Here is a 9,045-nt window from a genome sequence, read left to right as displayed (position 1 = left end):
AGTTCAATCTGATGTGAACTTTGACCTCTGACCTCTCCATTCAAGTGTTGTTGTTTGTTTATATTCTTGTTTTATGACTGCAGGTGAAAGGATACAAGCAGCAGAGAGGAAGAGATACTGGCGAGCTGTCCTGAGGCTAAGGACAGCGACAGAGGTTAACGAAGACTGGCATGCCAGCACAACCCGCACTATTTCCTCCCGATTTACTGACTTCTGTTTCCCTAGGTTTTGACTGTCAGGCTACATACAAGCTGTGTCCCAATCCAGGGGCCGCATCCTTCAGAGGACTGTGAAGGCTGAACCTTAATGACATGGTCTGGTCTGTGGAGTATTTCTGCTTTGTGGCACCAGCTCTGCCCACCCTTGCCTTTGGGTCACAAAGCACCGCTCCTTTCACCTTGACAACACGTAACTTTTTTTTTTTTTTTTTTTTATAACAAAAACTTGCATTTAACAGTTGTCCTTGTGCTCTGTATCTGTGTTTTTTGCTTTCATTACCGGCGTGCAATGAATCTTGGGATAGGTTGGGCCACGAAGAATCCACCCGTTGGAGCCCTTGTTGCACATAAAGAGAAGTTTCCGTTTGTCCACATTTGAAGGAGCCTTTTGAAATGAGACGGCCTAGTCGCGCCGCTGTGGATGTAGGATGTGGACCCTGAATTGGGACACAGCTACAGTCTGCCCCTACCTTAAACATTCATTCAACATTTTCATTCTTTTCTTGCTATACTAAACAATATAGTGTTGTGGGTGTGGCTCAGTGTTGTGACTGTCTGTAAGTGGTTAAGAATATTTTAGCATCACAGTGCTAAAATAAATATTGGTTTATGACGGATAAGTTCTTCCTTTATTCCATGCATTCTATTTTCTTATCAAAACCTGCCACTTGCATTACCCACAATGCAATAATGAATGCTGACAGATGTTATGTTCAGGTTGGCTAATGGAAGCTATAGCTTCTAGTCTCAAGCAGAGATGAGGAGCAGGCTACAGAGGTTTTTAAGCTCACTTCTTCTCTAAGCTCGTTTTACACACTGGCTTATGAGAGTTCGTCTAAGTTTATCTCGTTTTATGCCCTTATGTGTAAGAAAAGAGTCTGTGAAGGTTTTACCTATAAAGTCCAAGTTGTCTTTAATACAGTTCTGTGCGTGTTTGCATGATTGTGCGCTTGTTTGGAAGTTAGCAGGGTCCTTTATTTCTATCTGATGCCACTGCCTGTCCTCAACCACCCAGCAGAGTAGGAGCTGGCTTGCGTTTACCATCTACTGTGCTTTATGTGACCAACTGTCCTCCATGGAAAAAGACAATGACATCATTTGCTAATGTGCCTTAATGACGCTGACGAATAACTCCATGTTTAGGTAGGTGTATTCTGCCTTTGCATATTTCACATTAATCAGTGAAGCTCCAAGTCTGCACTTCAAAATATCGACAGTAGCTTATTCAAAGGCCAATATTAGTCAGCAAGTTCATCACAGCATTTTCCTATAATCCTCACAGAGGCATTAAATCAGCCTTTGTTCACTGAACAAAAAGCCTTTTGCTGAACTGAAGTTTCTTTTTTTTTTTTTTTTTTTTTTTTTTTTTTTTTTCTTTTGGTAGAATCCAGTATGGTTGTTACAACTGAATCATTTCTCCCTGAAAAAAAGCCCTGTTTTTCTTTCTCTAGCTTTTGTCTTCACTTTTCAGTAAACATGCGAAAAACCATTAGGACTGGATCAAATGCATTTTGTGTACCTGGAGACTGAGTCAATAAGTCCATTAGTGGCAAGTGTCTCTCTTCCATTATATTATCCTCTTTCAGTCACTCCGTCATCCCCTTTCACTTTCTGTCCAAATCCCTTGCAGATGAGTCAGAAGCACCACTCCTTAACCTATTTCCTCACATTTCTACTCTTTTGTTCTTGCACCCACTTTCCAAAAATACAAATAAATAAAAACAAACACTTTTCTGTACTCACAGCAGGAGACCGCAGGGCCTCTGTGATCTTTTGCTACCACCAGCAGAGATTCTCAGTGTAATACCCATCGTAAGAAGCCAGCCTTGATTAAAATCTGATCTTTTGAAATCGGGATAATACCGACCCCGGAGGAACTGGCCTTTGTGAAAATCACCTTTGTAAAGTAGGATAATGAAGTCGACTGTATGTTGAGGATGGGCGCCTACTGTTTTCTCTCTGTAATGGAAATTCCAATATTTTGTTGCCTATTTAAAGAAACGAGACGTAGTTTTTTCTTTTGTTTGTTTGTTTTGTTTTTTAAAAGAAATAATCAAAGTTTTCACGTAAAGTGTAATTTTCATTTTATTGTGTTAAAATAAGAATGTGACAGGAGATCTAAGTTAGCTCTTGACTTTCATTCTTTCAAATAAACCTTTCCCTCTTACTCCTGATCGCCTTTGTTGTTGAACTCATTTGACTGACAGAGACATTGTCTTCTCTCTTCACAGGCCCCACTCCACTGAACTCTCTATGCAATCATTTATCCCATCAACTCCGAGAAATGTATTTTCTCTTCTCTCCACTGTTGTGTGTTGCTCTCCTGGCCTCTGGATGTCTGTTGCTATGAACTCAATTCTCAATCTATTTATGGAGATGCGTAACACGAGAGCTTCATCGCACGAGGAGTCGGCCTTGATATAAATATCATTACCCTCTGGTCACTTGACTAAAGCTCTAATCAGAAAACAGCTATGATTGGCTAACAGTGAGTGCTGTTCAGCCTTCTTCTCGCTAACAGGTTTGAGAGAGAGGATGAGAGGGTAGACAGAGACAGACAGAGGGATGAAGACGTGGCAGGCTATTTTTAAATGATGGTAAGACATGATAAGGGAAGCGGCAGATTTCACTCTGTTAGATGATGATCACTCCGCTTTTATATTTCCAGCAAAATTAGACTTTAAGTACATCATAATGCACCAACACGATTCAGTTTAAAAACTCATGTAAATCTACCATCTTCAATGATGTGAAAGGTCTGCAGTCGATTATAGGTGTCGCCTGCATCTTAGTGAGAAATAAGGACCTGTGTCTTTATATTTTAGAGATTCCTTTTGGTCGGGGTAGCCTTTATTTAAAAGTATACAGGTGTGAAGCAGACAAGATTTTATAACTGCAACATCATCTGACAAAATCACCAAACACATAAATGAAAGACAAAGACTGAGCTGTGATTTCAGCAGTATTTGGAGATAAAAAATATCTTTCTTATTTAGACGCTCACTAGGGGTGGGGGGTGGGGGGTCGAGCCAATCCCAGCTGTCATTGGGGCGAGGGCGGGGTACACCCTGGGCAGGTCACTAGTCTATCGCAGGGCTGACATATAGAGACAAACGACCATACACGCTCACATTCAGATCCACTTGACCACCGTGCCGCCCGCTCTCCAGGACGTGACAGACTTTTATTAGAGGCTTTATAGACTAGGCTTTTTAGAGTCTTTATTTCTAATTCCTTCTTTTTGATGTGTGGAATTGGTCATAATTGTATTTTAGTACGAAGCCTCATTTTGAGTGGCTCCCATTCGCCGTTTTAAAGTTACTGCATTACGTGTTAATACAACCTCAACACTTCCTGTAACCATTTCAAATTAAAAACCCTCTAGTGTTTCAAAGGACAGAAACCCTTTGTTCCTGGCTTTTATTGCTGTGCCGCAGTAAATGTATTGTCTCATTTCCGGTTGGTGGTGTCTCTGTTGTTTGCAGCGCTCTTCCGCTTCCCTGCAGGTCCTGAGCAGCCGGGAAACTAGAGCGGTTCGGTTGACAGCTCGTAACAAGAGGTGTAGCCTTAAGCCCCCGGTCACCATCCATACACGGTCCAGTCATGTTCCAAGTTTATACCCAGTCTTGTTTGAAAAAAAAGTCTCTAAATCTAGCAACAATGCACTGAGTTTGTAACACTGCAGGCTGTAAACACCCCCCTAATACAACCTGTTTGCACCAGAAACTCCAACTCAGTGGACGAGGCAGTCCACTGAGCAGTGGTGGATATATCATCAGTTACTCAGTCAGGGACATCCCAGATTATGTGGCTGGCCAGCCGGTCCAGCCGGTCCAGCCAATAATGATATGTGAAATAAAGGTAGCCTTTCAGCTTGTTGGAGGAACACCTTCACACATGAAAACTGCACCTGCTGAGTTTATCCTGCAGTCATTCCAGGTGTTGGATCAGACGTTCTTAGTGCTAAGAGATAAAGTTGGCAGTGGTGGGATTTGAACCCACGCCTCCACAGAGACTGGAGCCTAAATCCAGCGCCTTAGACCACTCGGCCACACTACCTGACAGGCCTGGGGGAGTCCTGTCTCTGATCTGTTCACAATTCTATCTATTAACTCCTTTATCAATAAAGAAAGGATAAACCCATGATCAAAACATTGTTTAAAAATAGCAGAATTTTCAGCTGCTGCCACTAGAGCAGCAAAAGCACAAGATGTCTAAGACACTATGGGGTTTCTGTTTGATTTAAAACATGACGCTGTGGGTATTGTGGGAATTGATGGGTATGAATGGAGACCTACTGGTTAAGCAGATTTACCATTAGCAGAGGATGGTTGTGATCAATTGACCTCTGGGTTATGGGCCCAGCATACTTCTGCTGCGACTCTCTCACAGTCACATAAAGCCTGACTGAAGCACACAAAAGAGGACTGGCAACCATTCCTGTTACATGAAAAACCACATGAAGGTGGATGCATCCTAAGCCTCAGCTGCTTGCTCTTTAAACTACAGGAGCAGACAGAGTGTGGTTGATAAAGTGCAGACAGAAGGGTGGTGGATTGGCAATATTAATTAATTAGCAGAGGATGGTTTCGATCCATCGACCTCTGGGTTATGGGCCCAGCACGCTTCCGCTGCGCCACTCTGCTCTATGTTTTGGAATGGGAATAAGTCAAATAATGTATCAATTGGATATGAAGAATGTTAAAGGTTTTACACACTAGTCACTTAATATATTTTGTTATTGAAAATATTTTGTAATAATAATAAAGGTCAGCTCTCATAGTCACATCCTTGTGTAGTTTTTTGGGCATTTAAAGCACTTGCCGCAAACAGGCATGAGTCAATAAATTTTAAAGCTTGGCTGACAAAAAAACAGATAAGAGATTGAAGAGAGAAAAAAATATGAATAATAACAATAATCTTCCCAAAGGAAATCCATTTTTGAGAGAGAGCAAAGAAAACGACAAGCAGAGAGCAAAGGAGAACTGGTACTGCGGTCAAATGCAAATCATTATTCCTCTGGTGTTATTACCCAGTGGGACTAAATGTGGGAACATCAGATCCGACTGGGAGATCTCAGTTTCATTTCACTCCAACGAAATCTAATAAAGTCAAATTAAACTTAGTGTAAAAAAGGTAAACCATGAGCTAATTAATTCGCTCCCCTTCCCTTGACTTTACCACTGTGAATATTTTGGCATGAATGGCTGTCAAATTTATAGCCTGTCAGGAGCTTTGGAATGTCCATTACTGGTGAAATGGGAGCAAGATTGGTGTCTGTGTTTTCTTCACATAGTGAGTAATTTTGCCAGTGGAGCCAGTGCAGCAGAAACTCTTTTAACCATTCAGGCTGCAGAGATTCAGCAAGCAGCCCACTGATATATTCCATATATCTAACAACACACTCCCTGCACCTTATCCTTGGATAAATTGAAGGAAGCCTGAAGAGATGGATAACACTCTTCCTCCACCTATCTTTTGCTGTGTGTGGGTGTGTGTGAGAGAGAGAGAGAGAGAGAGAGGCAGGGAGAGAGAGAGTCTGGACACCCAAGACAAATTGGGTGGTTAGTGAGGCTGAACTGAAGGCTGGGCTGGGCTTACACACACACATATTATCACTCACTTAATATTTATACAAACCATTTTTTTACACTCTCATGTAAATGTAAAGACACTTTCCGAGTGGTACAAGTACAACTTCATCTACTATCTAGACTGAATTTGTAATTCCATTCATTTCAAATTTTCTTCTGATGCTGCAAATTCAAGCAACTCCTCTCTTTGCTATGCAACTTTTCCTATGTCTATGTCAAAAACTGACTAGACCTAAGTTATATATTTTGTTGAGTTGTGTATTTGTATTATCCCAAATGTTTCCTGCAGTTTTCAAACCTAAAGAAAACCTACGCTTTTAACCGTGACGGTACGTGCCATTTGGTCTGTCAGTGATATATCCCCCTAAGTGCATACGTCAGTGTTGTGGTTGCCTGCCAGAAGTGTCAAAATTGACTTTTTATCCAGTTTTAAGCCACATTTTAAGACACAGTTTTTACACCTTGGTTGTTTTCAACTACATATTTTAATCAGATGAAGGATTTTTGTCATCAAACATCTGGATCTTAAGTTATCAGAGAAAAAAAGCTGAGTAAATGATAGAGCTAGACCTAGACAGCTCAGCTCCCAGCTGCTGGAGATGTTCTGTGTCGCCGAAGAGCGTTGGCGAAACACAGATTTTTAACTTGAAGCTGTTTTATTTGGTGTTTCTGGTTCTGTTTGTTCAGGAGAGGATGAGACCTCTGAGGATAATTCAGCTCCTGGTGAAAACCTCCTGAACGACTGACACTGAAAGAATCCAAACCAGGACTAGCTGAAAATGCTATAACGAAAACAACAATTTATGGGTGGAGACTGAAAGACTGGAATAAGCAGAACAAAATGTAAACTACATACAGAGGAGAGAGAACACCTGCGTACTGTCCATGGCTCAAATACAATGTATTTGAATTTTTACTGTTTTGAGTGTTGTGGTAGGAAAGATGTCACATGTGCTAAAAAATGGCAATAAAACAAACAGTTTCTGCAAAAAAATGATGTTTTGAGTCCTTCTCAAAGCATTTATAAGTTCTTTGTAAGATAATTCAGATTACAGCTTTGCCTTAAGTAATATTATATGAAAATGTATTTTCATGTGCCCTGCTCAGAGAGGTCAGAGGTCAGGGGCAACTACAGAGCAGCTGCCCTGGACCTGTGCAGGGTTAATGTTTTGCCAGAGCACATTTTCCAATATGTGACAGTAGTTACACTCAGCCCAGTCGATACAACATCCTGTCTTATTAAAATCAATCAACATGGTTAGTGTGTGTTTGTCAGTCTCAGGCTATCTACGTGTGTGTGTGTGTGTGTGTGTGTGTGTGTGTGTGTGTGGCTGCAGTTCAGTGTAAAGCAGTTGTGCTGTTTGATGAATGGACAGTTGACAGTCATAAGTGCATGTATGTGTGTGTGTCAGCCGTGCTTGCACATGACAGCGGTGATTGACAACACAGTTTAACTCAATGGATGGCTCACCCAGCCTTAAGCACATTACTGAATTGGGATGAAGAGGTTTTAATAAGATTGCCACTAAGCCAATCTACTCATTTTCAGTGTGACTTAAAGGGCCTGCCAGTTCACCATAAATTAGCCAGGAAGCTGGAATAGAGACATGAACTGAACAAAATAACTGTAAGAGGCAATGCCTTCATTTCAAACAGACATACTATATGGGAGATATATATATATACAGTATACGTGTGTGCTGAGGGTTTTGTGGTTTTCGTTTTAGCAATTAGAGTTAAATTACATGGTGTTTTCAGGCGGATTTTGTCTTCAACTATTTTTCTGTTCTGATGTGATCGGTACCTCGGACACCTTCCTGGAGTCAGCTGTTTACGTACCAGTTTTGCTATGAGCTTCCGCCAAAGTTGCGTTTACAATACAAGAGGTTGTAATACAACCTCTGAGCAACACTTCTTCTTCAGGGCAGATGAAATGCTACAGTGACTGTATCGGAAAGAGACGAGATGGACGGAGGCTAGCTGGTTAGCATGCTAACTTCAGTGGAAGAAAAGAAGTGATAGAAATAGAGGCAAAACAAGAGGGTTGCTTTCCACCTCTAGAGACAGCTCTTGGTGAGTAAAGAAATGAGGTTTAATGCTGAACTCGTAACGTTTCTTCTAGACCGGTAAGTAAACAGCTGTTAATGCCAACACTAGTAATGTATAGCAAAATTTACACATAGGTTACAATCCCTCTCTAATTGTACTTTTTGATTTTTGCTTCTGTAATCTCTAAAGCTAAATTATATAAATATAACATATAAATAGTAAACAAGTTTGGGGAAGAATAGCCCCTTGTTTAACAGCAAAAGTACTAAACCAATCAGTATGCAGTACATCATCATCATCATCTCTACACAAACAATATGACAGTTGTACAGATAATTGCATTATTTATTCTGCCATCTACTCCTGCTTTTATGAGTTTAAGGGCAAGCACATTTCTCTGAGCTGATCAACAAAACATGGTTAGATTTTGCAGTTCTTGTCCTAATGATAGTTGATAATGAAAAAATATGATCAGTACAAGCACTTTTTTTTTCTACATCCATTTTGATCCTCAACTGCAGCTGCAAATTCTACAATATTTTCTACTCACACATTTCTCAGCTTAAATTATTATTTTTTCTTCTTCTTCTACTTGTTTCTGTCACTTTGACTTTTCTGAAAAATATCTTATTTTCCTCCTTCTGTTGCACAGGTTATTCACTCTCAACACATGTTCAAAGACTGTTTATTTGGACTCACAGTTACTTAGAGTTTTTGAACATTTCCAAACACTTGTGTCTAAGCAGCCAAACTTTAGACCTGTGGAAGAGAATTTTAGGTCATTTTCAGGCCAAACCTCAGTGAGGAAGCTTTCAGTAATCCATGTGGGATGTTCCATCCTTCTGGGACGCTTAAATCCCAGACCGGTTTGAATTTAGTCCTGATGAATCCCGTCGCTCAGACCACAGCCTGTGTCTCTAACCTCTCAGCTCTCTATGTACTTCTCTTTGTACATTTTAATTTACACTTGATTCATACTGAATGTGATGAAGGATCAACTGCTGGAATGAAAAAAGTAGAAATGCTTTGAGCTATACACAGGGGAATAAGTTCCACGGGGGATGGCCTGCTTCACTTCATAGTTCCTGGTAGATTTTCCTTATAAAAATTATCTGAACAGATCAGATCAAAACACTGATATGCTGATCTGAGTTGGCTTTGCCTCAGAGCAACAGGTTTACAGA

General features: G+C 40.6%; 2 non-coding genes across 2 annotated transcripts; both read right to left on the bottom strand.

The window, feature by feature from the left end:
• Positions 1 to 4,195: 4,195 nt before the first annotated feature.
• On the bottom strand, positions 4,196 to 4,277 carry trnal-uag. The gene has a single exon. It is a non-coding gene; the product is annotated as a tRNA-Leu (tRNA).
• A 515-nt stretch (positions 4,278 to 4,792) lies between these two features.
• Positions 4,793 to 4,864, bottom strand: trnam-cau. Its single transcript has one exon. It is a non-coding gene; the product is annotated as a tRNA-Met (tRNA).
• Positions 4,865 to 9,045: the final 4,181 nt, after the last annotated feature.

Source organism: Seriola dumerili, unplaced genomic scaffold, assembly GCF_002260705.1.
Source record: "Seriola dumerili isolate Sdu_G_001 unplaced genomic scaffold, Sdu_1.0 BDQW01000161.1, whole genome shotgun sequence".
NCBI lineage: Eukaryota > Metazoa > Chordata > Actinopteri > Carangiformes > Carangidae > Seriola > Seriola dumerili.
This window is presented reverse-complemented; position numbering and strand designations above follow the sequence as displayed.